Source organism: Anser brachyrhynchus, assembly GCF_964034855.1.
Source record: "Anser brachyrhynchus genome assembly, chromosome: 1".
NCBI lineage: Eukaryota > Metazoa > Chordata > Aves > Anseriformes > Anatidae > Anser > Anser brachyrhynchus.
The window spans coordinates 43,800,081-43,827,740 of record NC_137694.1 but is presented as its reverse complement, the minus strand read 5'-3'; the positions used below and the strand labels follow the sequence as shown (position 1 = coordinate 43,827,740).

The window sequence follows — 27,660 nt, the reverse complement described above, 5'->3', positions numbered from 1 at the left end:
GTAACTCAATGAGTACTCTGAGACAGAAATCCTGCAGTGTACTTAAAAACCCTAATGTAGAAACACAGTGCTGTCCTGCATTCTCCCTCCACCTCATTTACTGGTTTCTAGTGAAAAATCAGCATCGTTCCGGGTCTGCACGTACCGTTATGAGCAGAGCAGGTTGCTAGCCTTAACCTAGCCTTTTATTCTCGTTCAGCTCCCAGAATCTTAAACACAGAGACTGATCTCTTCCCTCTGCCTCAGCCATCCCCCTTTTTACCACTAGCTTTTGCGAGTGCTGGCTTTCAGCTCTTGCCTCGGGAGAGCGGAGGTCACAGAGAGCTCGAACAAGTCCCCCGTGTCATCTGCCTGTACCCATCCAGCCGGTCCCTTGCTGGGGGAGCACGTGCTTTTGTGGATCAAAAATACTGTGCCCATGGGTGGGCAGTTCAGGTGGAGGTGGGCCGTGCCGGTTGTTGCACAGCAGAAATGTCTCGGTCTCTCTCTTTGGTGTAGCTTTGCTTTTCAATCCTTCTTTGGAGTCCCCTCCCCCAGGTTTTTATGTTTCTGCCTGAAAGGACTGTGATCTTTAAGCCTTATTGGGAAGGGGCACCGGCGCTCCTGGTACCTGCAGGTTATTCTTATTTCTTACAGGATTCAGCCATGTCTGAGACCTGGGTTGCAGGCAGGTGCAGTGGGTTCGCCCAGCCGTCAATGTCATATCCCACGGAACTGGATTTCCCCTGATTATCTTGGTTGCACAGGATAAACAAGAATGATGGGCAAAATTGAGTGAGATGCTTGCTGTATGAGTCACGTCTACCGTCAGCAGTTCTCCCAAGCCTCTTACCCTGGCATCTTGCTGGCAGGACTGGGAACCACGGTTTGTGTCGCTGCTCTTTCAGCAACGGGGTGCTGCTGGTTCTCCTTTCTGACCTGGCCTGAATAACTGGGCTGCCTGAGGCGGAGTTGCAGAACTGGATGCCAGAAGGTACCGTTCCTCTCCAGCCTGCCTGGGGTCTGAGGACAAGCACTGAACCGCTTATCAAAACCTATAACATAATCTGTGTGTCCTGGGATGCATAGACAATAGTTGGAGTTGCCATCTAGGATCCCGTGCGTGATGATGGCGACTTGGTGTCCCTCAAGAGCAGTCTCTCTTTTGTTTCTGTGGTCCACTGATGTTGACTGATTGCAGGCAGGTGACCAATACAGAAGAGTTGGCAGAGATGCATGACTTTCATTAGCTGTCAAAAACAGATGAGCAATTAGCAGAGTCTCTTACCTTTTCTGCCTCCAGGCCTAATCTAATACTCTCCTCTACGGTTAGATTAAAAAAGGCAGGTTGGTGATGAACTCTCTTGTTCAAAGGAGCTATTTGGGGTTCTTGCCAGTGGCAAAACATCTGTTTTAACGGGGTAGTTCATCACCCAAAACTTTCCTGTGCTGGGGTCCTTGGTTATCGCCGTGGACCTGAAGAAGCGTGGCCTCTGCTTCATGCGTGAGGCAGCAGAAGGTGCCGGAGCAACCCCGCCACGCTGCTTGGACCGCTGATCCGATCAGTCTGCTCCGCTGTCTTTGACGTGGGGGCTGGCTGCGATGCTGGAGCTGAGACCAGGCGTTCACTGGAAAGCGAAGAACAGCTCCGCTGTGGATAGTTTGGAGCAGCAGACCTGAGAGAGAAGCTGCTGCGTTATGTCTGTCAGCTGGCGTGCCTGTGCTCTGACACGTGAGGGTCTGTGCAAGTTCAGAACTGATTTCCTGCCTGATACCACTGCGGGTGTTTTCATTGTCCTTAGAAAAGCCCGGTCGAATTAAGATACTGGCCAGTTTTTTTTTTTCCGGACTAGGGAACTGTATCACTCCGTGCGCATCTGTCCTGCGGATGCAGAGGCTGTGATTTTGCCAGGCCTCCTCTCAGGTGGTCTGCTCAGTGCCTGCATTTAATAAACTGCCCTCGGCCTGCATGGCCAAGTATCCAGGCAGCCTCCTGCCAGAACTGCAGGCAGTGGAGATGAAAATGAGGGACCCCTCTGTTCACGCGTCTCCTTACATCCAGCCAACGTGTTTTATAGCTCGCTGTCCACTGGCTCCAGTCACGGCATCACAGCTGCTCGAGCTGTTTGAGCTTCTCTTTCCCTTTGCTTCTCTTTCTCTTTATTGCCCTACCTTGCACTCCTTCGGAGCAGCTCTTCTCTTCTCTGGCTTGATGCAAAATCCGTCCTCAGCTACAAAAAGCTGCTGTACAGCTGTGGGTCCTGACCGTCTCCCTGTTTTCTTGGTTCTCTCTCATGTGTCTCATTTCATCTGAAAACACTCTCTTTTCCCTCTCTTGTTCCTCTTAGCATTTCTCTTCTCCTTCCATTGTAGATACGAGCACTTGAGCCAGTTGGGAATACTGATTAAATGTGTTTTTTTTTTCTTTCCTTTGGAAAGTGTTAAACAGTACTCAGTGCCTGTCTGAAACGCAGCGTTCGCTGGAGTTTCACAGGGGAGGAATGCTGTGCTGTCCAGCTGCCCAGAGCTCACTTAAAGGCCCCCCTCTGGTCTGCAAGCGAGGCTTTGAACCCGAGGTGGTGGCTGGAGCCTTTTTCTGGTGGCTGTCCTTACTGAAACCCATCCTGCTGGGGACGGCGCATGGGGAAGGTTTGAGCAGCAGCAGCAGTGTGACCTGCTTTGTTACCAGCAGCCAGCTAATCCAGCGGTGCCTCAGGGCCCTTCCGCAAGGAGGAGGGGGAGGAAAGGCTTGTGTTGTTCTGTTTCAGCTTTTGTTTCCTTAAAGCTTTGAAAATACCTGTGATCTACTGCAGCATAATTGAGACATCCTTACATCTGCTGAACTTGGGAAGTCTGCGCGTGTGAAGTTTTACCGTGAAAATGCCCTCAGAAGGCACTGGAGGGTGGAAGGACGGGCTGAGTGGCACACCGTGATATAAGCCCTCGTTGGTAGGATGCACGAAGTAATCACAAAGCTGCAGGTTAGTATTAACTTGTACCTGCGGTGCCGTGGCTGCGATATCATTCACAGCACACGCAGCTGAAGGGAGGAAGGGAAGGTGTAGCGTGCGGGGTGGGGGGCTGACGAGCCACGGTTCAAACCCTAGCCTGCCTCTGTGGGCGGAGGTGTTCAGCTTCCCTGCATCTCCAGGCGATGCCCCAGAGGGCTTTCCTCTGGAAGCTCTGTGTCTGAGCCTCTGGCAACAAAGGCCAGGAATTAGGCATGAGCCCCTTTTGAAGGGAGGAGAGGTGGAGGCATGCAGGCACTATAAATGTGGGGCAGTCAGGGTGGGAGAGCAGCTCGTCCCCAAGGCCAGCACAGATTTGTGGAGCAAACCCCAGTGAAGTGGTCTGAAATTTAAGCAAAGTTTCCTTTCATCTGCTCTTTTTGGCGCTGTGCAACCCACCACCACAGGAGTTTGTGCCGCCCAAATGAGTAGAAATGTTCGGGATGGTGGGTGCCAAATGCAGTCCCCTGGATTTGTCCTCTGGCTGAGGGCAGCCTCAGCTGCTGCATGCTGAACAAGGACACCGGGGGCTTGCCTGCCTCCGGCAGCTGTCGGCGAGGGAATTTGGACTGAGGTGGGCCTCTGGTCCAGCCCAGGTTGGCTCAAGTCAGGCTCACGGAGGCCCATTTGACTAAACTGGATGAAGGGAGGCAGATGGACAAAGCGGGTTTGCCTGTAGTCTGTACTGCTCATGGTTTGGAGTTAAAATCTAGGGCTAAAGGTGAGGCAGCGTTAGGGTTCGAGCTGTGAGCTTGGGGTGTTGCGGAATAGGATGGACCCAGTTGCCTCCCGTGTTCTTCACTACCACTTAAGTGCCCCACTGAAACTGGCAGTAAAACACTTTTCCAGCCAGATCTAGTTAGGGAAATGTGCTGGGGGAGGGAGGGAAGAGGCAGGAGGGCTCAACTGCCCTTTTCAGCCGAATTAAGGACTCGGATTGTCCCAATGTGTTATCAGACAACGTGTTTTCAGTTTATTTAGATAACTCGTCAGCCTCTACCCTTTGCCCTCTTCTCTTATCCCCACTTAATAGCATTTCCCAGCTTCACGAGGGTGTGCTGGGGGTATCGCAGCCTGCAAAGTGATCAGACACGTGTGTGTGACCTAAGGTAATCGTCTCTGCCGGCAAGAGCCCTGCGTTGGCCAGGGCTGCTGGTGGCAGGGAGCAGGCCGTGGTGGCATGGCCGTGTGAGGTGGGTGGCGTGCGGCCTCCCAGCCTGCTGCCCGGGCCCCCCGTGCTTTGCTGCCCTCGTGTGAGGCAGCCCCGTGCTCCCCTCCGTGGCATTTCCCAGCCCGGAAAACGCAGCAGCACTGGGTCACTGCTGCCCATCAATCCTGAATCTAAAGGGGATGGCAGCAGTGGGCAGAAACCTATCGATTGCGCTGTAAATCAGGATGCTGAGGGAAAAAAAGCCTGATTCTCAGGAAGGTTGAAGTCTGTCTCTCACCTGCCGCAGGCAGAAGTCTTGCTGCCACCTCCTCCGGGTGCTCAGGACATCAGTACTTACACGTTCTGTATCTGGGGACAATTGGCAGCATAGGTGCTAAGATCAGTCCTAATTCTTCCCACTTTCTGTATGGGCAGGCGATGGGGTTTCAGCAGGGCTGAATTTGCTCTGATAATGACGCTAGAAGTTTCAGCCTTCCTTGAAAAGTGATCCTGAAGGGATATGGGACAAGTGAGCTACCAGGGGCACAAGAGCTGGTCTGAGCTGGTGCAGAAAGGCACAACTTGCTGCCTCTGCTTTGGAAACGATGCCTGCTGTTACAGCAGAAGACAAAGACGTGTAACGTAGGATTGCTCCGCGAGCAGCGTGCTCTGCCCCTTTGTGCCCCAGGAACACCTGGCTTTGGGAACGGAAATCCAGAGAATTTCCCCAGTACAAGTCTGAGAAGGGAGGCGAAGAGCTCCAGCGGGACTGAAGGTGTTGCTGTGGGGTGGGACGTGGCAGCGGTAACGTGGCACCGAGACGAGAGCCGGTGGCAGGGCTGCAGAGCACGGTGGAGCTGGAGATTTGGGGGACAGAATGAATCGTTGGGCAGGAGGTGGGCAGATGGAGAGAGATCTTGGAGGAGGTCCCAAAATTGCCCTATTTAGTACATTTGGGAGAGTCATCACTCCTCTCATCACGCATATGTTTTGGGAATGGGCCAGGGGAGGTCTCAGCAGAATCAGAATCACAATCTCAACTTGAAAAAATAAAAACCCAAACAAAACCAGACTCATTATTTTGGGGTCATTTTTATATGCATTGAAAAGTTTTTTGTTGTTGTTTGTTTGGTTTTTGTTTTTGTAGATCTGTTAACTGCTAAATAACCCGGTTTTCTTACCCTTCCAGTCTAAGATTTCTTACCCTTCCATTCTGAGAGGGAATTCTTGCTAGGCTCTGGATCACGTATAAGCAGGAGTCTCACACAGGTTCAGGACAGATATAGAGGCAACCTGGGAAAAGTGGAATGGCAGGAAATTATGTTGGTCAAAACCAAATGCTCAGCACAGCCAAAGCTCTTGAGCGAGGGAACCTTTTTTACAGCATGTGTTGCCCCTGTGCCATAGATTGTTAATTTTTTTTCACAGAGAGCAGATGGAGAAAATCTCTGGGGATGCGATATTTCTCCTGTGGCTGGAGAAGAGCCCGTGTGTGCTCTGGAGGAAGGAGGGCAACACCTTTTGCTTTGCATATGTCTGGGTTAGCAGGAAAGCTCCAGGAGGACCATGGCTATACTGGATCCGTGTTTGCTTAAGGTGCTCTGGGATGCTGAGGTCAGAAGAGCTTCCTCTGGTGCAGCGGGGAACTGTTATAATAACTGCTGTTTCTGCTGTTATGGGCCACACAGCGATGAGATATTTATTAGGCTAATGAGCAAATTATAATTCAAAGCTTCAGGATGAACAAAAAAAGAAATGTATGTTAGCTCCCAACTGGTAATGGTTGTAGTATCGGAGTCACAGAATTCTTGAATTTCAAAGTTTTCCCAAGTGACCAGCACTTGGATGAGATGCAGATCTATATGTGTGTGCAGCTATATTCTTAAATTTATACATGTATGTGTGTGTTGTGGTCACAATACAGAGAATGAGGGAAAAAGCAACCTTACCTCATTTCCTGCCTTTTTGTATGTGAATTCTCATTCATAAAGCACAGAGAAGGGATATTTTTGTACAGAGTTTCCTAGGGGGATTTTTTTTTTTTTAACTAAAAGAAAATGCAGAAAACTTTGGCCATGCATTCCAATGCAGCTGTGTTTGGTTTGCGGTGTAGAGGTGTAGCTGTGTCTTAGGACATGACCTGCTTAGTGTACCTGTTTTGCATCACCTCCAAACACAGAAGGCTTTTTTTTGTGTAAACTATATTGACCTGCTATCCAAAGGTAGTTTTGGATTACAGCTTATCTGGGCTAGATTCAAATGGTGGCCTCAAGGAGAAACACTCTTTAATCATTAGAGCTGGATGCCTGAGTTTTGGAATCCTGCAAATATGTTGGCATTTATTTAATAAATACAAACTTCAAGAGTGTTTCTTCTTTTTATTTTTATTTTTATTTTTTTTTTCCTTGAGGAACCCTTGACTTCATAAGCTTTTATTGTGAGCTGGTTGTTAGGGCTGAGAATTTGCCACTGACTCCCTCTCCCCACCCCAAAACAAACAAATAAATAGAACCATATGTAGTTGACTTCATCCTCCAAACAGCCTCCTAGGCTACTTCCTTATGAAATCAGCAGCTTTTTTTTTTTCCTTTTTTTTCTTTCAAGTTTTGAGACATGCCAGACCACTGTAGGCTGCATGGAGAAGGAAGATGTTAGCCCCAGTGATGACTCTTGAGTCAGCTGTCAGCTCTATCCAAAGCATCAGTCATTTTCCCATAGCTAAACTCACTACAACGTGTTTTTCTAGCCTCGCTCCCTGTGTGAGATAAGTTGCTGTAGCAAAGGGGTTTAAAAAAGATTCTTTTTTTTTCTTCCCTAAAATAGAAACATTTAATCAGCTTTTTAATCATGCTTCACAACCTGCAGCCAACAGACATTATTTTTTCAGTGGCTGTTTCTCGTTTGGACTCGGCATAAATCTGTTTTGGTTTGTCTATTGTGCGATCTGTTTCTTGACCATGCAATGACCCAAGGATAGATCCGAGTGATTCTGGACACTGCCTTCTATTCCGGCACTACTTCTGGCTTCCCATGTGGTGTCTTTGCCAAATCGCTTAAAATTTATCTTTTATTTCCGTTGGCTTTGAAATCAGGGTGGCTCCTGATAAACTCTCAAAGGTTTTGTGGCTGTTTTATTTGATTGATATTGGTTGAGCGTGCACCAGATGCTAACATGAGAGAAGCACACTGCGACCCAACAGAATTAGAGTGAGGGCATGAAGGGACAGAAGGGGACGAGCTCCGGAAAACGGCGAAGAGGAAGCTCAGATGGAGCGGTGCAGGGGAATGCTGGGGTTGAGCTGTGGGGAATGTAGAGGATTGTGCAGAAGGGTGGGAGGGAAGGGGACTCTGCAGATCAAAGAAGAAAAGCAAATGGAGCGCAAACGAAAGCAGTGGTTTTGAGAAAGGTAGTCGAGGAGTTGGAAAGAAGCAAGTTGGAAGGAAAAAAAAAGGAAGAAAACAAGGACAAAGGTTCATTCAGGTCAATTAGATTTATAGATATATTTGATTTTTACTTTTGAGGCATTACCCTGTGTTTCTATATAGGGTAAGATGGGGCAAGATGGTGGTATCTTTTGGTTTTGTTTGAAGCATCTGACCACTCCAAACTACCTTGTTAATGATTTTGCAGAGGAAGACCTCTAAAATTTGCTGCTGAAGTCATACTGGCCCAGGTGCCTGATGGCACCCTCCTTTCTCCAGCAAATAGCCCCTCAAATTCTTCGAATAGTTAAAGGCTTGGCACAGTCCCCTGCTAACTTGCCCTGGTGGCTTTCAAATTGTTGTCCAGCGTTGTTCTGTTTTGCAGATGAAAACCTGTTAGCCCGTAAAATGTTGAAGATGAACAAAAAGCAACTACAGAAGAATATTTGTGCGTTTTTGTTTAATTTTACTCTTCAGTAAGCAGTGTACCCAACTTAAAGCTTTGCCTGAGATACGTCTCTGGGTTCTCATCGGTGGCTGGTGCCCAGCTGTACATGGGAGGAGTAAGCGGCCAGGAAAAGGAGTACAAGTTTAGGTGGTTTGTGATGGCGTGTTTTGTTTTGGGAAGTAAGAGGGGGTGGCCAGCATTGGTTGGAAGCTCTGGGGGGTTGCTCTAGCTATTGTTCTGCCAGACCGCACAGCTTAGTTACAAAGCTGTTGTTTTTCAAAATTAATGTTTAAAACTTCCCGTTTTGAAAATAAGGAGAAACAATGTGAAACGTTAAGGCCGTTACTTCACCTGAACGTAGAGCAATCCCTTGAAAATTTTCTCCGTTAAAATATTTGTATTGTCTCTCGCTGGACCAGTACTTTGAAGCATAACCTTTGGGTCTGGTACCAGCTCCTGCGGTGACGGGTTAGGCGGTGGAAAACCAGAGAAATCACCTCACCTCGGACCAAAACATTAGTTAAAAAAGTTATGGAAAGTATAGGCAACCGCTGGAATTGTGGCTTGCAGCAGGCGGCGGAGGTGGAGCAGGGTGGCCTTCCCAAAGGCTCTGGTTAGCAGTACGACGGCTAGGAGCGTGAATCGCTGCTTCCTCTAAGATTAATGAGGAGGAGGGAGAGAGTTTTTGCTTAACGTATGACGGTCATCTGTAGAAGCCAAGGAAGGCCTTTTTGGGGTCGGGCTGCCATTCGTCTGCAGGGGTTTGCGGCTGTGCGTGATGAGGCAGGTGTGTTATGTTAGCGTATGCCTCCCTTGAAACTTGGAAGGGCAGGGGACAGAGGAGGGAAGGATTGTTTTTTTCCTTCTTTTTGGCTTTTATTTGTCTCTTCTTTCCCTGGAGAAAAGCACAGTGTGGTATTTCTGGCTGTTTTTTTTTGTCTTCAAGAAATTCCTGTGAAACGATCAGAAGATTTTATATATGTGAGATGCTTCTGTATTTTGAGTCCTAATCACTTAGGTGAAAAAGAATAAGTAAATTATATATTGAACTGCTAACTGGTGCTGAGGCCTGGTTGTTTCCATGGCAACCGGGCTGGAAATAGCAGCCGGTGACATCAGCACGGCACAGGTATAGTCGGATCCAGCCGTTTTCCCCTAAATAAGCGAAGGCGCTGGGGCCAAACATCGCTCCGGTGATCAGCGCATGCAAATACCCTGACATTGCAATTAACATATGCAAATGCCCTAGCAACCTGGGGTACTGGGGCGACGCGCCTGCCGCTGAAGCGCACCGAGTTCGTGGCATGCAGGGGAGAGAGCCGTGGGCCCCCGTGCAGGTGCTGAGGAAGATGGCCGCCCCACGCGCCCCACGCTGAGCCCGGCTCCACAACCCCAGGCTCGGCCTAGCGGGGGGCTCAGGTCTCCTCCCGGCGTGCCCCGTGGTGCCCCGGTTGCCCACGCGGCTCCTTGGTTCATGTCACCGCTCGTGCTGCACACGAGAGGGGACAGGTGCCCACGCGGTTCATCTTGGACACCGCTTCTTCTCGCTGGTGATGGATAAAAGAGCTGGTAGGTTTGGGGTGTTTTAATTTGTTTGGAGTGTTTTCTTATTTTTAATTTTTTTTTTAATCGTGTTTTGTTTTGTGGATGATTTGGTTTTATTTCTCTTTTATCTTTGAGATGCCAGGAATGTAAACTCTGGTCTTTCCTGGCATTGCTGAAGGACAAGTGGGAGGTGTAAATGAATCTATGAATGTGAACATTTAAAACCTTAATTGAAGGGGTGATTGTGGTGAATCTTTAACAAAGGCCTTCTCTACTCAAAATATTAATTACTTGTTGAAGTAAATTCATTTTAAGCAAAACAAACTACCTGTCTGATTCAGCACGATTACTTGCTTAGCCTCATGGAGTCAAGAGTGGAGGTACTGCCTGACACCTTTCTGTTCCGACCTGTACATACACATTTGTCACATTCCTGTGTGACAGGGGGACTGTCCCGCACTGGAACCTGGGTAGGCATTGGCAAGTTGGACATGTAAAATAAACCTTCTTTCAGCTGAGGAATTAAATATCCTTTTGCCACCACCAAACAAAAACCCTACAAGAATCACTGATCTCATTACCTTGTTCCATGCATGATCAAAATGCAGTAGATGTGATACTTCCTTCCGCGTGTTTTCTTGTGTTTGTGTCCAATTTAGTTGTAACTGTCCCGAATGATTGCGTTTCCATCGTTTTCCTGAGAAGATAAGACCATATGCCTCCTTGTTAAAGTGATTTGTCCTCTTTCCCTTATTGTACCATGCAGTAACAAGCCTATGTTCTTCCTGTCTTCATTCTACTTCTGCAACCTTCTACTTTATCATGAGCTTTTTGAGCAGGTTTAGCACAAAAGTAAATACTAGCTTTCAGGTATGGTTGCAACTAAGACCGTTTGAGACTTGTCAACTCTAGAAACTACCACTATTGCAAATGCATGCAGCAAGTGCAGCTGTTTGCTTGCAACAGTGCCCACATGCACACAGAAGTAGCTCTGTTGCAACAGCCTTCTCCACTAGATGCCCCAGCGATGTGTCCTGCGTCTCCTACGCCTGCATTATTGCAATGACTTTGAGTAGAACATGATGAACACTGCAGTTGCAATGACATAGCTGGCTTGCTCAGGAAGGGTCTTACACCGTTGCTTCCCCTTGGTCAAAATAAATGCACTCTGGCCGATACTTTGCATTTAGATGTGTTCATCTGGCATATAGGCATAAAAACATTCAGTGTTTCTAATGAGAAAAATGACACCGGGCAATGGATGGGGAGTTGTACGAGGTGCCGTGGCTCGCTGAGCAGTGGTTGCAGATAGTGTGCTGCACGGACCGCCTATCACGCTTCACAGACCAGCAGTGACCTGTGGACCGCAGTTCAGGTGATGCTGTTCTAGGGCCTTATCTGTGCTATGAAAAGGAAGACAAATGATGCATAGTTTATCGTCGCATTGTGAAGCTAAGTGACATTGTGTTCGTTTATTTATTTATTTATTTATTTATTTTATCGAGAGTTGAATCTGACTGTGCTGCAGCTGTGTTTCTGCTGCTAGAGGTGAAATAACTGTCCTGATTTCATCAGCGTAGATGCAGATAAATGTAAATGGAACTACAGAAGACTCCTGCCTTTATTGTGTACTTTCTTTCGGGAACGTCTTCAAGCATTAGCATCTCCTTTTTCCTCCTTTGGATGGACTATTTTAAACCATTCATATCTTTGTGGCTTCCAAGGACTTTTTCCCCCAAATGGTGGTCTGCAGGCAATGCCACCGAGAAGTGAAAAGATATGAGTATGAACAATATGAAGGATCCCTGAAACTTTACCTGACAAAAGGGGGAAAATTGCAGTGCATGTCTCACTGCTGCTAATCCTAGTTAGCTGTGCTACCACTAGTAGTGGAGTAGTTTGAGATTGTCTGTGGCTCATTAGATGCAATGTCAGAATTTTTAGGAACTGAACACCTACTGCCTGTGGTTGCTGAGCAGTCATGAAATCCTGGTCTTTGTTTAGATACCTTAGTGCTAGCTGAGCTTTGAGAATATGCTTTCCCTGTTTAGACCTGCTGTGCTCAGATACGGTATGATGCGTGAAGGACTAAAATCAGCCCTTCTATCCTAAGGTACCCACTGCTATTGACACTTGCACAGTTCCTCGGGGTTTTCTAACGCCTCCTGTCTTTTATACACCTGTCTTGCAGAATGTGAAATCTTTGGGCCAAAAATGGACGCTGTTTTGTCATACAAGTGCATTGATAGGATGAGAAAGAATGGCACAGCTAATTGTTCCCATCAGAATCACTGGCAAATGCATCTGATGGGAAGGATTCGGTGATGAGTAGTCAGATAACAGGCCATAGGGAGGTAGGCTATGACTAATGGAAAGCAAGCTGAGATCACTTTTTACTCCATGCCCTCTCCACTTTTTTCCCAATCCACGTGGTCTTCACGATAAGGAGAAGCTGTTACTACTGTTAGCTTCATGGTGCGGAGCTCTTGGTCCCTGCGGATGCCGTGCATAACACCTTTGTGGGGCGTTGTCTGCTACTGCCTGAGAAAGGTGAAAGCTGAGAAGATTGGGTTTTGTTGTCTTGTGAAATCTCAGTGGCTCCGACCTCTGGAGTTTTGGAGTTGGGATGTCGCTGATGGAGCCTACTGGGGCAGACAGCCATTTGTGCACCCCAAAATTACCATGCGGCCTTTCTTTTGCCACGGGATGGCTAGCATGGTGAGCCAGGCTCAGGGAGCGAGAGGGACAGACGGTGGACGGGGGACAAGCTTTGGGGAATGAGTTGGGCAGCTGGAAGGAGTCGGGCCCTATTTAAAATGGCTGCTGCCGCATTCAAGGGGCCATTTTAAGTGTCTGTTATCCTACTCTCGCTTAAGGATGTAATTTGAAAGAATGTGAAGCCAACAAAAATGTTAGATTCCAGTTCAAATCTGTGCTGATTTGGGGATTCATCTGAGTCCTAACAATGCGGAAAGTACTGCAGGATGAGAGGTGATATATTGTGGAAATGTTAGATATGAATTTTATATTTATTACTGACTTGGCAGGGTGCTTTTCACATCACCATTCTGGTACAATTTTGATTAGATTTTTATGCTGAGCATCAGAGAAACACTGCTTGTGTGTACGCATTTCTCCCTCCCTTTTGTGCTTTCCTTCTCTGATAAGGAGAACTCTGTGCTGATGAAAGATAGAGGGTTGACAGTCCTTGCACCGTGACAATACAGTTCAGGTGATGCCAGTAAAAACTTCCTCTGCCAGTGTGGAGGATGCATGTTGACATGGACCAGAGTGCCGCTAGCAGTGGGAGGAGAGGTGAGTTTCTGTGCCTTTCTCTGCAAGGCTTCAGACAGGTAGTGGAAGTCTCTGTGATGTTGACATGCACGGGGACTTGTTCAACGGTCCTTAGTCCACGTGTTGCTCTCATTTGTCACATACTGTTGTCTCCTAACAAATTTTGTTTACTCCCAGCATGTGCTGGCTCTGAACTAGCATCGAAAGCAGATAAAATTCATCTGCAGATGGAGTGCTGTCTGTTCTCTCACAGGTACTTGTTTTCCTTAAATCGGTGAGCGTCGGGAAAATACCCTTCTCTGTAGACTGCCTCACAAAGTCAGAGTTCTGGGGCAGTGGTAAATCTGTTGTGTATATTTATATTTAGTTATTTATACAACCCTTGTCTTTTGTACAGAGCTTTTTAGGAGCATTGATGCATGTATTTCTCCGTGCTTTGTGTCGAAACTAATCCTGCCCCCATTTTATAGCTTCATGAAAAACTGTATTGTGGTTCAAGATGGTGCAGAAAGTCTGCGCTGTAACAGGGGACTGAACCCAGACTTCTGGGACTCTCAGATTAGTGTCCAATACCCAAGAAGGATGAGGGAGAAAGAAGCATGATTTTTGTGCTTATTTAAAGACCTATATATATGTTTGGGCCACATCTGCTTCTGTAGATTGACATCTTCAAATGTGGCACTTTCATTAGAATAAGTGTCTTGAGGAGAGGCTTAAAAGGATAAAAATGGGGTGTTAGCTTTCTGCATCTTCACCACAAACAGCATTACAGTTGTACTGCAGAAACGCAGGCAGCTTACGGCATTCGGTGGAACCAAAAGATTTGACTAAACCTGATACTGACAGAGCAAAATGTATGAACAGATGATTGCCAGCGAGTTGATTTACCATGATCAGATTATAAGCCGTCATCTGGGCTGTAGTAATTGACTCTGTTTGCAGTCCTTCCTCATTGCAGTAAGAAGTAAAATGTTGGCTCCAACCACCAGGAGGCTGGTTGGGTTAGTGTTGCTGTGACTCAGCTGGCAAATGGCAACTCGTTAGTCACAGCAACTCGACTGCTTACTCCCGTGTTTGCCTGTCCGGGGCTGGTTGGGATGGGCAGCCATTGCAAATGGAAGGCGAGTGACAGAAAAAGCTTGGGAGGTACTGGTTATAGCTCTGCTCACCGGTAGCGTGGATAGAAGCAACTCTGTGTGCAGAGCTGAAAGATTTGTCTGGGTCCAAGTTGCTGTCCTGCTACAGGAAACGTGTCACCCCCACCGGAGCTGCGAATTCGTATATTTAAAGTTTTGGCAGCGCACAGACGAGGCTTAAGGTGGTGTTAGATGGGTTAGTAGCTCAGTCCCTAACCTCTGGCAGCTGTAAGATTTACTTTTTGAAGAAAAGGTGGAGAACATTTCCCTTGCTGGGAGCCAGGCTCGCCTTCCCAGCTGCCGCACGTTAACCCATACCTTCGCGTTATCTGGCAGTAGCGCGTGAAACCACATGGCTCCAGCCTCCTCTGAAGGAAACCATGGACTCAGCCCTTGGGCAGCACATGTCCCACCTGAGATCTGAACCCTGCAGCAGCCCCAGCTCGGGACTCGGCCCTCCGGGAGGAAGCCCTGCGAGCCGTGTAGAACCGCTGCGCACGTGCGTTGTTTATGCAGGGGAGCGGGTGTGCGGGAGGCCAGGGGACGAGCTCACGGCTCCCCGTCTGTCCTGCGCCGCTTTGCGTGGGCATTTGTCCTCCGTGGTCCCTCGTCCCCTGCCCGGGGAGGGGACGGTGGGCCTGGAGGACCCAACTTGGCGCCCCTGAGCCGCCGCCGCCGCCCCCCGCGCCCCACGTTGAGCGCGTGCTTGGGCTTGCGCGCGTCTTCTGGACACCTTCCCGGTGAGTCTTCCAGAGAACGACTGCAGATGAAACGCAATTAGACACAGATGGACGGGGGCTGGGGGAGGGGGGAGGCGAGGCCGGCTTGAACATGGGGGAAGGGCAGAGATTAATTGCGAGGCCGCGAGGCGGGCGGGCGAGGGGCAGACGTGCGGAGGATCGGAGGTCTCCGCTGGGAGACGCCAGCAAGGCCGGGGCCGGGCACCCGGGGAGGTTTCTCTGCTCTCGCCGCTGCTGTGGCTGTTTGAGAGCCGGGGGGAGCGGCAGGCGTGTCCCGGGGATGATTAATCATGTATGGCAGCACCGGGGAAAACGAGCGTGGGGCGCGCGCCGAGGCCAGCGCCGCTCCTGCCCCTGTGCGCCTCCGGCTCGCCGGCAGCAATCCCCGCTGGAGGAGGGCAGGCCATGGTTCGGCTGGGCTGAGGCGGGTCCTTGTCCGCCCCGGCCTTTGAGGCTCCAGAAACTTGAATCTCTCGGGTGTGGGGAAGAATGAAAAAAATGTGAAAGCGGGGAGCCGAGCTAGGCCAGGTGGGAGGAGAGGCGGAACGGGCTGGAGGTTTAATTAGCGAGGAGCGTGGAAAAAATTAAAGTGGGTTTGGCAGCAGCAGGCGGCGAGCGCTTCGTGGTTGGAGAGGTGGGGACAGGGCGCAGAGCAGTCCAGGTCAGGGCAGATGGCCCTGGGCTTCAGCACTTGTCAGCCTCCTCTCCCTCCACGCCCTGGCACTACCTGAAAAACCTGAGATTTAAACGTAGATTGGTTTCTGTTTCGGGGAGGGAGTTGGCTTGGTTTTAAGCCTCCGGGATTCAACTTCTTACTGCCTGGAAGAAATGCTTAAGAACTAGAAACCTGCTTATTTTGCCTGCACCATTTTTTTGGAGAGGTCAGAGTCCTGCACAGAGAGAGAACCAAAAGATGGGAACACGGGAAACCTCCAAAGTAGAAGGCAGATGATTAAACCAGGAGTGCTGGCAGGCCTGCAACTTCCAACCAAGTTTCCCAGTCCAGTGGTCATTACCTGCAGTGGTCTGCACACACATCTCCCCTCTCAATTTCTCCTGCAAGTAGCTGAAAGCTTCCCCTTTTCTCTGCATCCCCCACCAGAAGTAAGGCAATATTCTTCCCACCGCCACTATTGTTTCCAGTGGATGATGACAAAGTGTTTGTACTGTTTTCCCTTCATCTCAAAGACATCCCTTTTATGGTCTGTAACAGTTCTTTCTGGGAGCTTTGTACTGGAGTGTTTGATCATATTTCCCTGCCCCTTATTTACCTCTGCTCTAGATTTGTTCAGAAACCCTTAACTACAATGCTGTCCCCTGTCACTGAGGTGGGATCTCTCAGATAATTTTTGTAGGGTTGCTAGGACATGTTGCCTTTATGTTTGTTCCTGCAAGATTGCTTAGCGAGTTGTTTAATGCTTATAAACAGCTCCACATCTTCCATGCGCCACTTCCTTGTGCGATTCAGAGTAGCGGCCAGAATCTGGAAGATCCTCATTTCTTTCTTCCCTTCTTTGTCTTCCTTAATTGTGATATTTAATGTGCAGCTAAGTAATGTTTGACAAGGCTAAATATTACCACAAAGGAGAGAGGAGAAGGGCATACAAATTGTTCAGGCTCTGGACTGGAGCAGGTTTCTCAGGACAGTGTTCGCTGCTGTTGGGAAATGCGTGCTGCAGAGCTGTGTGAAGCCTGGGTGCTGCCGATGAGGTTAGAGGTACTTCTGCAGTGTTGTTTTGGGATCCCTGGATTAAAAAAGACGTGTTGTTTTCCAAGCAGAATCGAAACGTGTTAGTGGCATCAGAATCTGACAAAACCAAGAGCTGGAATAAATACTTAATGCTCGTCCCTGTGAGACCTCCACTCACAGTCAGTAGTCATGGAAAACAGGACAAAACAGATCTGGATTCCCGAGTTTTGTGAATAGTGCTCCTTTATTTGTTGCTGTTGTGGAGTGAGGTGTTTTCCTCTCCTCACCAGTTTGGCAGGCCTCCTCTGTGGTGTTTGTAGCCCGTGGTGGTGATGCTAAGAAGGTGCTGGAAGCGGTCTGCGTATTGCAGAGCTGTGCTGCAGGATATGCGCTGAAGGTAGGAGATAGCCCCGCAAGTTTTGCCCTTTGTTGCTGGTTACATTTTCTATGGAAATACATTTTTCTGTACGGAGCCATTGGAGTAAGCAGGGTTTGTTCTCTTCACCCCCTCAGAGGCCAGCCCAGCCCATCTAATTTTGGGTGTGTATGAGGACTTGGGCAAAGCGTTGGGTTCCTTCAGTGGGAAGGGGAACTGTGCTGAGGGACTTTTCTGACCTGCCTGAAAGCACCATCGACCCACTTTGAACAGCAGGATTGAGAGCAAGCAGAGGGACGGGAGTGTGTCTGTGCGCTTGAGGCCTGTATGAAATTGCCATTTTTCATTCAGTTCTTCCTGAGAATGTTTTTTCGAAGGGAGAGCAGTGAAGGAAGGGGCAGCTCATCCTGTCTTCTCTCCTTTCATTCATCAAGGAGGCGACGGAAGCAGGGAGCTCATGCTAAGGCATACATCACAGCGTACATGATTTAAGAAAAAGGAAGAAAACTGGGGACAAGAAGACATAATTTGCTACCTCACCTCACCGAGGGGAACGTGTTGGTGACTAATGGGAACCGTGGTCGTGTTTGGACAGGGATGATGCTGTGATGGGGAGTAACTTCCACCTTTGGACCGTTGGAGCTTTTGGGGCATTGCGTAGTCCCTAGGGATCCCAAGTGGAGCGAGGGTGCCGTGGTGAAGTGCTCAGCAGAGGTGGGAAGCAGCCCTTCGCTGCTGCGGGGGGCTGGATGCCAGCAGCTCCGTGCTGTGGTGGTGGGGTGTCCTGGCTCTCTGGGGGACCACTTCTGCCCAGCCTCCATCTCCTCCAGCCCCCTCCCCGCCTGGGGACGCCTTCTGACAGCGTAGAAGGCGAGCTCTCAAAGGTAGCCGAGCCGGGGGGCTGGCTGCCAGGCTGCCTTTAATTCCCCCAGCTGGCAAACAGGAGGCCTGTGGCGGTTGCCGGGGCAATGGCGGGAAGCTGTGTTAGTTTAATGAAGCAATGGGAAGGCTGCTGCTGATTTCGGGGGAGCTGGGCCCCCCCTGGGGCGGAGGGGTGGCTGCCCAGGGGCTGCCAGGCCGACATGGGCAGGGTGGTGCCGGGCTCTGACCCCTCAGAGCAAAACATGCCTGCCCGGTGGGCACCCCGTGCATGTTGGGTCCCTGCCCCTCTGGGTTTTGGGCCCCTTCCCTCACACTCGTCCTCTTCCCAGCACACCCCCTGGAGAAGTGTCCTCTGCCCCGCTCCTGCGGTGCAACGGCGGTCACCTGAACTTCTTCTCTTGGTTTAAGCAAATGAAGACTCAAAGCATCAATGTCTTCATAGGAAAGGTGACCTACAAAGAGGGGGAGGGAGGGAATTAAAAGAGGCCTTGCATTTATGCCCCTTTCCAGTGTCTCTTTATGTTTTAAAAAGGACCAAGTGTGGGGCTTGGGCTTTTTTATCCCTCTTTGCCTCTTTTCTTCCCAGCGTGTTATTTAGAGTACAAAAGGAATTGTGGGCTTGTTTAACCTCGGGGGGGAGGGGGCTCCACGGACAACCCCAGCACTAATAGGCTTAGGGCTATTCAGATAAAACTTCAGTGACTGATTATTTAAAAAAAAAAAAAAAGACAAAACTTATTTAGACCAGTTAAAAATTAAGGGAGTTGCAATGGGTGCGAACAAACAAACATTAGGTGGAGAGCTTGTTTGAAAGTTCAGTAAGCCACGTCCATTTCATTCAAGGCGAAGAAAATGCCTCCCAGACCACAAACCCATCAATTTTCAGGAAAAAAAAAAAAAAAAAAAAAGGAGGGGGGGCTTAATAAGACTGTTCTCTTGCAAGGAAGCAACAATAACATGACCCAGGCCTTTCTGTATGTTGAGATATGTGTTTTGTGAAGATGTCCAAAAGGGAGTAATGCACCTGATTTTTTTCCGCCCCCTCCGTTTCTGGTCCCCGCGTTCGATGCTGTCCCGGGCCGTGCTTTCTGGAGGGGCTCCAGGACCTCCCCCGGCCCCGGGGGGGCCCGGCTGTCAGCACCAGCACCCGCGGCCCCCGGCCCCCTCCCCAGCCAGGCGGCACATGTCGCCCGCTCTCCACCTGCCCGCTGCCAGGGCCTCGGCATCCCATGGGGGCTTGTGGGTCGCCCGTGCCAGAGCTGCCATGCGGAGGGGAAGGAGCTTTCCCCCCCCCCGGCGTGAAGCCCGCAGCCATCCAAACTCTCCCACCCCCTGTTGCTAGCCTCCCTCTCCGTCCCGTTCCTGCCAGTCCGGAGCGCCGCGCGCGGCCGGTCATTAAAAACCTTGGAGGGGGATATTATTGAGTTAACGGTAGTTATTTGTGAGGCTGCTTGTGGGGGGGGGGAGAGTGATCTATCCCCAGGGAAAGCGGCACTGACGAGGGGTGGGGGGAGCGGGAGGGAGGAGGAAGTGGGGGCGAGATTGGCAGGTGACTGCCAGCTCCGACGAGATGACAGCGGCAGCAGCTCCGCCAGTCCCACTTGAGCACTGCACTGCAGGTACTGGGTTAATGGGTGGGAAGTGGCGAGGAAGAATATCAGGGTGGGTGGCTGGAGGGGAGGGTGTTGGCGTGGGGGAGCTGGTTTCTGCCGAGCGCCGAGATGGAGATGACACTCTCTGTGTACATGTAATCATTAGACTTTTCATTCCCAAGAATATTTTTCCTTCGTATAATTTTGAAAAATGCAGAGAAAGCTTTCCCCGAACCTGACTGTATTCTACCTACGATCACTTCCCCCTTGCCAGTGTTACCGTGTTCTACACAAACGGTCTGAAATGCTGTACTATTTTTGTCCATTTCTTTAGGAGATTTGTAGTGAAATTTTAATTTTTAAGGTGCTAGGAATAGGATCCTCAGTCCCACATCTTCTCCATGTAACAAGGCCTTTTTTACTGAACGTGAGACTGCATTACAATCCAAACCTCACAATTTTCTTGTTTGATGATACTGACTATCCAACTAGAAAATTCATGTATCCTCCTTCTGCAGGACTGGCAGGTAAGACCTAGACTGAAGTCCTGATTGACATCTGCAGACAGCATTCCTGCTCCTGCTTTCTCTCTCTCTCGTGCTCTCTCTCTCTCTCTCTTCCTCTTTTCCCTTTCGGAGGGCAAAACATCTGTTTGCAAAGGGCTGAGGACATGAGCTGCACAGGGAGATAAAAGCAAAGAGCCCTCATCCCATAAGAGTTCATAGATCTGTAACTCAGGGGGCTGGCGACAGGGCTTGGCAGGGGTTGAAATCCTTCCGTCTTTCTCCCTTCTCATATGTTTGAGCTTGAAAAACAAAAACAAACGGGGTTATCTCAGATGTCCAATAGTGAGGATTTAGATGTCAGCCTCGCTATCTGCTTCATTCTTTGTGTACAAAGAGAGAAGGAGGATCACAGATTTGCACCTAAGCTACGCAGAGGGATGCCTCGGTTTATCACAAGGAGGGAAACCAGCGCCTCTCCCCTTGCACTACAGCAGAGTTCAGCCCCAAGGGCCTTATGCAGCCATTGCCTGGGTTGAAGCCCCATTCTCCCCCTTCCCTGCAGCAGGAATCAAGTTTAAGGAATTGGGGCTGAGAGTTCAGGACACATGTGTGATTGTAGACCTGTGGGATCTACGGGAAACAGAGGAAGCTTAGAAAAATGTCTCTGTTCTGCTGCATCTCCCTGCAACCACCACCAGATCACTGCACAGTCTTGAGCTATAAAAATGCTGCCTCTTCTCTTTGATCTGTCATGACTGTCATAAGACCACCATCTCTGTCTGTGCATCTGTGGTCTTACAGGTTTTAGTCCAGAGACTAGCTGAGGTGTTCTGAGCTGTGGTAACAGTCGACAGGCTGCTCTATACAGCAGAATCTACCTATGGCTCAGATGCTGTGTCGGTATGCTTATCGGAAATGCCTGCAACAAAAGGGGCAAACTCCCTTTTATTTCCCAGTGCTGACATAGGCATGCTGATGTATGTTACACGGCAATATGTATTTTGACTACTTGACAAAGAAAAATCATATCCATGACAGCTGCTTGTCAGGCAAGTAGTCCTGCTAAATGGCAGCATGGCCACAGCCGTCTGTTTTGAGGTGTCTTCTGGGCGGTGCTTTCCGGAGCCCTGGTGTGGCTGGTTTCAGAGACCTGAGACCTGGGCTTTACACTGGCAACTGCTTGCAGTCTTCCCTGATGAGCAGCACTAGGAGCTGTGAGCATTCAGCAGCTTTGAAAATTGCATCATAGGCATCTTAAATGGTACTTTTCAAGTGTGCATTCGTTTTAAAGCTTAGCAGCTGGCCTTTTGGCCGTATATATAGATCACACACACACTGAACTGCTTACTAGGAACAGCAGCTATTTCAATCCAAAGAAAAAATGCACGTTTCCCTTCTGCCTTCTTCCTCCCCTCTTCTGTGTGGGATGAGGATGCCAGGGTGTACCTTCTGTTCCCCGACGGGCAGAGAGACCCTGAGCTGGACTCCTAAGCTATTTTCCTGTCAGTTTTCCTAGAGCCTTCTAGCTCTAGCAAATGCTCACCAATGGGGCCGACCACTGTAGAGCGCTACCTGTTCTTTGGGTGACTAGACTACAACCCGCTGTATTTTCAGTGTTGCTGACGCCTGGCAGCGGAGTTCAGATGTGTGTAGCCTTACTTGGGGGCGAAAAGGACTAGGGACGACACTAGCGGAAGGCACAAACATAAACCTGTAACTCAGAGCACACAATTAATAGGATCGCAATTTTGGGCAAGTCTCGGGGTAGCAGGAGCAGGTAAAACAAAGCCAGCGTCGGGAACTCATTTTAATTTCAACCATCTTGTGCCTGTGTAGTTGGCTGTCTTTGTTTAAAGAACTTGGCCTTCAGGTAGATTTTATTTGGACTGCTTGCTTATCTAAAGAACATTAATGACTTTCCTTGAGGAGCTCTAGCCAGCACCTTTGCACCGGGGGCTCTCCTCCAGCCCCATTTTCTCTCCTCCATAATCTCCCAGTGCCCGGCAGCAAGCCTTTAGGGTACATGCGCGAGTGAAAGAAGCTGGAGTTGGGGAATTAATATTCCTGGAACATAACACCAGCAGCATGCACACGCTGAGGAGAATATTAGAGCTATTAGCGGTGGGAGTTTGGAGAGCATGCAATATCTAGATGGAGAATTCAGTGTGATTAATCTGCCTCTAAGCAGCAGCCTCCGGGCTCTGGGAATTCTGTGGCACGTTTGAAATCAGAACTTTTTTTAATTACCTTTCCGCATCAACAAAACAATCGCAGTTGTGTGAAAATAAGCCCCGTGCAGCCCCTGCCCTGTCTCTGGTTTGGTGTTTTGGGGTGAGACGCGCCGCCGAAGCGCGGGCTGCTGGCGGTGCCGGCAGCGCTGACGACGCTTTGCACGAGCGCGGAGGGACTCGGCCTGGGCGTCCTGGCCGCTTTCCAAGGCAGGTAATTGCGCCGTGGGCCGGGCCGGAGCAGGCCCGTTCTCGTTTGCGTGCACGTGTTGGGTTTCTCTCTTTTCCCCGCTCCTTCGCTGCGCTTCCCCACCAGCGCGTGCCGCTCTCCCCGTTGTCTGTGGGCACCCTGGCGCCGCAGCGGCCATGTTGTCTGCCCGGCCGCCGGTGGGCCGAGGAGGATCCCCAAGGGGAAGGAGTGGGATAAACATGGAGGTCTCTCTCATATAATCCAGGGGGATTCAGTCTGTATTAAACCTGTACCATAGTCGTGGCCAAACAAGGAGCAAGGCTTTCTGAGGAGCGCGGTGGGTACAAGGTCTGTTGGGTGCCCGTAGCACACCTTCTCCCCTCCCTCTCAGAAGGAGAGCGTATGCCTTCCATTGCAGCCTGTGTTATCGCTGCGCTGGCACTGGAAGCCATAAAATGACACAGGCAGCCAGGGAGAATCTTCCCAGGTGCTGAGACCATGCCAAGGCTGGGAGGAAAACCCTCGCGGTGCCCAAGGCGCTGGCGTTCAGAGCCCGTCCAGGACGGAGCGAGCCGGCGCAGAGGAGCCTCCCTGGGAGCCCGGCAGCGCGCCTCGCTGGCCCGCAGAGCTCCCGCTCCTCCCAGCCCTACCTGCCAGCCGGCTCGTGGCGGGGATCTGGATCGCTTCCCTCGTGCTTCTCGCTCGCTCCATGCACAGCTTTCCCTCCTGCGGCATGGCAAGCTGCGGGAAGGGGCAGGCTGCCGCCGCCCGGCGCGCTCCTGCCTCCGGGCTGGCCTTGGTGAGGCTGGAGAAGAGGGGTGGACGCGCCGCGAGCGGCGCGGGCTGCCTCCCCTTTGGCTCCACAATCCGGTTAACTTTGTAAATATTACATCGTCTGCAATTAGCGTGCTTTAATTTTTTTTTACTCCTTTCACTTGGCTGTAGCTGTGCCCTTGGCTTATCCCTCTGAATTCCTGGCCTTCAGGCATTATTAGCGCAGTGCAAGTGCTGGAGTTGCCTTTCTTCAAAGGGAGGAAGAAAATTCCATTTTGAACACAAATAAGAGGGTCTTTTTTTTGCCTATGTACCAAAATATTTGAGGTTGTGTTAAGTCTTGGTAAATTGCTGTTAAAAACCCTCCAACTGAATAAATGAAGAAGACCCCAAATCCTGCAACGATGCAGGCCAAATTAAGCCCATACTTACTTAATATCCCCTTTTGGGGGGGAGGTGTTATTTCAGAAATGACCACAGAAGTTTATATCACGTGCTTTTGCTCCCAAAGCAACATGCAAGCATCGCTTTGCATTGGGAGCACACTGGATCTTTCTTTTACCTGTCTCAGTCTACCTGCCCCTCCCCAGGGCACCTAAAAAAATGAAAATATGACGGGGAACTGAAAACCTCACCGTTGAACTCTGTTGCCTTGCTTAGGCCTCTAGTACAACTTCATTACCTGAAGCCTGAGCTTTAATACCTCTTTTATTCCAATTACAGTTTAAAAGTGGTTTCAGATCCTCAGGTGGAAAAAAAAAATGAATGCATGCTAATTAGCGTTACCTCAGCCCAACCCGCGACTGCGAGACCTCTGCTGCCGAGCGTCACTGCTAGCGCGCTGCCGCTTATCCCAGCTGGCTTTTTCAGTGCATCCCGGGTGTGACCTGCAGCCTCCGGTTATCTCAGCCCTTTTCCCCCGCCCCTGCCTCCCCAAAAGCCTCTCTCGATCCCCTGCAGTGCTCCTCGGTCTTAGCCCCAGCACCTTTTCTGCATCCGGAGCAGGTAACTCGGGCAGCTCTGTCCCAAAAGGGCTGCAGGAGCGTGGGCAGTGCTGGAGGACGGTGGCTGGTCTGCCACTTGCTGCTGCCTGCGCTGCTCAAACCACTTGTAAAAGGTATTTCCATTGTGGTCACAAACTTTACCGGGAGGGGGGGGGAGAATAAGAAAAGAGGATATGTGTTTTTTTACGAAAAAAAAGCCATTTTCTTGGCCAGCCATTTCCTGAGTTCCCTTTGTTACTACTGCAGATATGTGTTTGAATAAGAGCCGTTTCCCCTCCCCTCTCCTCGTCCTCCCTGTTCTACCCTGCAGTGAAGTCACAATCCTGTGTTTGTGGGCTCGGTGTGATGTCAGAGCCCCAGCCTTGTGACTTCACTCGCGGGCTCAGGCAGAAGGTGCAGACGAGGCTGAGAGAGGAGAAAAAAAGCCCCCTCCTCTTCCCTCCCCCCCCCCCTCCACCCTCTTGGTTTATAAAACCAGTAGCTGAGATAAATCGGAAGGGGGTGGGGAGAAGCAGCAGGGAAAGCTGAGAAAGATGCCAGAAAGGTACAGTAAATGGGCTTTATGTCTCTCTCCTTCTCGAAAGTTTAGAGTGCAAAATGGCCCGGCGGAGGCCGGATCCGGCAGGCCACGCGCGCGGCCGTGCGCCCCGCGTGTGCGCGCGTGTCACCCCGTCACGCCGCGGCCACCCGGGGAGCGTGAGCGCGAGCGGGGGGCCGCGGGGCAGGGGCTTCGCGCGGCGTCTCGCGGGGACGCAGCTGGAGCCCTCTCTTCTCGGCCGCTGCCAAGGCCCCAGCTGTTGGCTGCTCCCCGCAGTCTGGCTCCAGCTCTGGAGACCGACATAAATGGGTTATTGGGTTTATGCATGTGCCCGCCTGGGTTATTTTTATTTTTATTTATTTTTTTTATATCCCCCCCCCCCCCCCCCCTTCCTTCATCCCCCCTCCCTCCTGTATCCTGTTGACGGTGGGTTTTTTTGTTTTGGTTCCTGAGGTGTTTGGTTTTCCCCCCCCCCCCCCGTTCTGCAGGTTGAGAGCGGCGAGGGGGTGGTGGGGTGGGGGCCCTGACGGCGATGGGTGTGCGCGGGGAGGGAGGAGGGCAGGGCCTCGGGGTCACATTCTCAAGGGCTGGGAGATGGGATTTCTTCTTTAATATCTCCATCTTTTTTTTTTTTTTTTTTCCTTTTAAACTGACGACAGCACAATAGCAGTGTGGGTGCACCAGCAAAGAGCAACCTCAAAAAAAAAAAAAAAAAAAAAAAAAGAAGGGGGAAGGAAAAAAAAGGGGGTGGAGGAAAAGGGGGGGGTAGCTTGCCCCTCCCTTCTTCTTCAGCATTTTTTTTTTTTTCCTCTGTCCAATTTACCGTTCATTTGAGATTTCGGACAAAGACAGGGACAGTGGGTGGGCTGCTTTGAGTTTTGTGATATAATATGACTGGAGCGAGAGAGTAAAAGGCAGACAATTAGGGATCGGCGCGAGGGCTTTGCTCATTCAGTCTGTTGAGGAAGCCGTCATTTTGTGTTAGTGCGTGCGTCTGGAGGAGGAAGGGTAGCAGAGAGTGACAGTGGAAGGATGCCTAACACCGTGTTGCGTTTGTACTTGCTGAATGCCCGCTCCGGGAAACGGGGGCTTCAAAAGAAAGGGCTCAGGGAGCGGGGGTCCTTCTAAATTTGCCCCTGTGGCGAAGCCAGCCCAGACCCCGGCCGCTGCGAACGTGATGTTGGGTTGCAGCCTGGGAAGGGGAGGGCTGAGGAGCGGGGAGAGCATGCAGGTGTCACCGTGCCCGGTGCCCCAGCTCTGCCCAGCGCCTCGCCCCGGTGGCCAGCTGGGCTAAATCCTGGTGGCCAAGCCCCGGCCAAGCCGTGGGGCCCGTGCGGCTGTGGCACCGGCCTCCTCCGCTCCCGGGTTGCCCGGGTCCCGCCGCGCGTCCGCCCCCGCGACCCGCAGCGCGTCCCGCTTTTGTATTTATTTATTTCTTTATGTCAACTGCTGGACCCTGGCTGTCCTCTGCCAGCACGTTTCAAGGCTGATGAATAGCACCCCCTGCAGTTATAGAGCCGATCTTTTGTAGCGCAGATGTATAATTAATCGTGCGGCACTTTTGCAGGCTGAGCGGGCTGGGGGGAGGCACCCCTCTGCGGCTCCGCGGCCCTCTGCGACGGGACCCGCGGCCTGCGCCCCGCGGCCCTGCCCTGCCGCCCGCGGGGACCTTCGGTGGGGAAAAAAACCACAAAACCCAACCCAAAACGCTGAGCAGCCGAACCCCTGCACCAACGCAGGGGTTGTTTGCACCTCGGCTCCATCACGGTGGTGATGTTGAGGGGTTTTTTGCCTCCCCCCTCGCAGAGGGATTTTCTGCCGCCCCCCTCGGCTCCCCCAGGCACGGGAGGGCAGCCACGCGGGTCACCTCACGGGACCAGGCGCTGCGAGGACAACGAGGGACACGCTCCCTGCGGCGTCGAGGGTGGCAGGGGACATCCAGGGTGTGATTTAGCCGCGATTAGATACGGAAGAGATTTTAAGCCTCATCATCTTGTCTAGGTACGGCAGGATTGTTCCCTACAGGGTTTTTCTCGGTTCTTTATCTACACCTGCTTTTAAATTACTCCTGAAAGAGGAAAAAAAAAAAAAAACAGCGGAGAAAACCCTTTGCTTTGATTTCTCTTCAGCTGGGGACATCCGTCGCCCAGGACTGTAACCAGAGGTGTTCGGGGAGGGGGAGGAGTGCATCGCTTCAACCCCATGCCAGGATGTGAAAGGATTAAATCTCTTTCCTAAGCAAAGTGAAAGGTCCCCAGGTGTCTTCTCTCAGGCTCAGAGATTGCAGTGGGAGAAGTGAGGCAGGATCCAGCTGGGTAAGAGACCTCATCAAGAGGATAAAAGCATTTAGGGTAAAGGACAGCCTGTCTCCCTGAGTAGGGGAAGTAATCAGCGAGGATGTGCAAGGGTCTCTCAAAAAGCCCGAGGCTGGAGATGCTTGTATCAGAGCAGACTTTCCAGGCGCTGGTGAAGGGGAACAAGCCGAAAGCGTTAATTGGTTCCCCCTTTCTGTTAAGATATTCCCTTTCCTGTAACCACCACTATTTTTACTTTTTTTTTTTTTCTTTTCAAAAAAACAACTTCTCAATCTCAATGAAGAGAACTGTTAAGGAAACCCCCTACTTACCACCTAAGGCTAGCTGCTGACTTACTGTTTCTGGAGATGAGATAATGCTAGCTGATTGCAAACAGGGTGACTACCCTTTCTCATCAGTGTTAGGAGTAAGCCGGCACCTTGATCTGCAGCCTGGGGAATGAATCATGCTGCAAGAGTGGGAAACGCCGCGGGTTTCAGAGAAGGGAAGTCGTCCCTTCGCTCACCCCTGCGTGGCTGCGATGGGGGGGACCTGAATTGCAGGCTGCTACCCCAGGGGAGGTGAAATTTCACCCCTGGCAAAACACTTTTCCTCCCCTAATCGAAACAGCATCTCTTGGTTAGACCCGGGTTCAGCCAGGGTTACTGCGGGCCCCACCGCAGCCCTCTGGAGTGCTTCTGCTCCTTGTGAAAGTGTTTGTGTTGGGATATCTTTTAATCTTATTTGTGGGTTTGGGCTATTTCTAAAGCTAGGTAAAAACAACGGAGACTCATAGAGTTGATAGAGAGACATGCATCGTGCTTGCTGAGTCTTCTCTTCCTGCTCCTGTGCTCGCTGGTGGT

At 50.6% G+C, this 27,660-nt stretch overlaps 1 protein-coding gene across 5 annotated transcripts in view; it reads left to right on the top strand.

Moving 5' to 3' along the window:
* The window catches only part of TCF20 (transcription factor 20), a 119,982-nt gene that overhangs the window by 28,094 nt on the left and 64,228 nt on the right, over nucleotides 1-27,660 (top strand). The window contains exon 1 of one of the 5 annotated variants that reach the window (XM_080575576.1): nucleotides 24,485-24,509. The exons of the other annotated variants lie outside the window; for them this stretch is intronic. The gene's annotated coding sequence lies outside the window, so the exon portion shown is untranslated. Of the gene's footprint in view, nucleotides 1-24,484; nucleotides 24,510-27,660 lie in introns of those variants that run through there. 5 annotated transcript variants of the gene reach the window in all.